Below are 1,844 nucleotides of genomic sequence, written 5' to 3' on the forward strand. Positions count from 1 at the left end.
AAAACACAGAGGTGATTTTGTAATTAGTCAGCTTTGCAGTGTCACTTAGGATAGTTTCCTGTGACAACAATGTGTGTCTCACTTGGGAACAGAATGTGGGTTCTAGTCCAATCAATCTTTAGCAAGAAACCCACAGAATAAGGTGGGTCTCTAATGCACTTGGAGGTAGAGGAAAGCATAGTTTAGGTGATGTCCATGCCCACCATAAAGGTGGCCCAAGCTGGGACTTCAATAGCTTAAGGGAGATATCTAAGTCCTGCAGACAGTTAAGCCATCAATCGAGTTAGAGAAGCTTCATGAAGTGATGGCAGCAGGAAAACAATTTGCAGAAACATCTGCTGAAGGAAGAGGTTCCAGCTCATTGGAACTACACTGACTGAATGCTTAAATGAATCCCAGAAAAACAGAAATCTGTGCCTTATTATGTACGAAAGGAGAAAACATGCACACGGCCTCTGCTGCCCACCATCAGCCAGCTGAGTTATCTCTCCTCACACATCCCATGTAAAACAAAGCACATGCCACCAACCCAGCGTATGTATGTATGTATGATGCATTCCCCTCCCGAGGACCCCTACCCAGTACAGTGACATGAACATATGCATCTCTTTCCATAACATGTATCAGCAGGTCCAGACAGAATAGCATGCAAACTTTAAGGTATGCTACCAAATGTCGAGGTGGGGGTTGGGTCATGGCTCAGCGGTAGAGCGCTTGCCTAGCATGTGCGAAGCCCTGGGTTCTATCCTCAGAACCACATAAAAATAAATGAATAATTTTTTTTTAAATCCTAAGATTAAAAAAAAATGTCAAGGTGATACATGACTAATGTGTCATAGCATCATAAATATCCAAGTCTGCTGCACTGTCACCCTTTTTACTGAATTGTGCTACCCATAATGGAAAGTTCCTAATTGATCATAAAATCGTTCTACCCATGTGCCCACTGACTGATTGCAGCAGGTAATTGGGAGAGACTTGAGTCTCTCACCATAGATACGTTGTCTTTGCACCAGTTAGTACCAAAAGAAATTCAGTTTCTTCACTTCACACATCAAAGACATTATCTGGTGATTTATTTCAAGAAAATAAAGATGAAAGCAAAGAGGATGACTTACCAAATTAAAATGCACTTTTATCTTAATTGTGGGTGCACCTGATGTTTCTGAGGAGCATAGACCATATTGGAACCTATAATTTTCTAGCCACGCCTGCAGTGGGGAAAAAAAATGTTTTTCCTGTTGCTGGGCTCCTTTATCAGCTGAGCTTTGGGCTCCTTTATCAGCTGAACTTGCCTATTTTTTTCTTCCATCAGTAGCTCTTATTTGTCTAGTAAGTCACATGACAGAAATAGTCTGATGCCTTTCCTAAAATGCTTCTTGGTGCTTATTTGTGTTCTCAACATTTGCATAGATACCCAGAGCACGTGATGCCTTCCCTGAGTCAAGGGCATCACTTGTGTATCTGGAGAGACACTAGATTTTGGCAGAGGTTACACAGACAGCCTAACAGATCACTGTTCCTCTTACAGAGACATAGTATTATGCTAATCACACAGAGAACCATCCTCCTCCTCAACCATCTCCCTCTCCCAGAACTGGATACAAGCAGAAAGGAAAAGAGAAAGATTCTGACAGCTAAGTTCAGAAATACTTTAGGAATCAAGTCTCTGATGTACAATTAGGCCCTTATGCCTCTTTTCAATCACATTAAGATTACCCAATTGTATATTCTTTGCCTATTTATATAATATCTTTATTAATGCATATATGTAAAGATGGATTTGTTTCTGTTTGGAGTGTTGCTTATTATCTTAAGCACCAGCTGTTGCTTTTAGAATCCAT

This window comes from Marmota monax, unplaced genomic scaffold (genome assembly GCF_021218885.2).
Source record: "Marmota monax isolate L192 unplaced genomic scaffold, Marmota_monax_Labrador192_F-V1.1 WCK01_AAM20220418_F8-fsc00310, whole genome shotgun sequence".
Lineage (NCBI taxonomy): Eukaryota > Metazoa > Chordata > Mammalia > Rodentia > Sciuridae > Marmota > Marmota monax.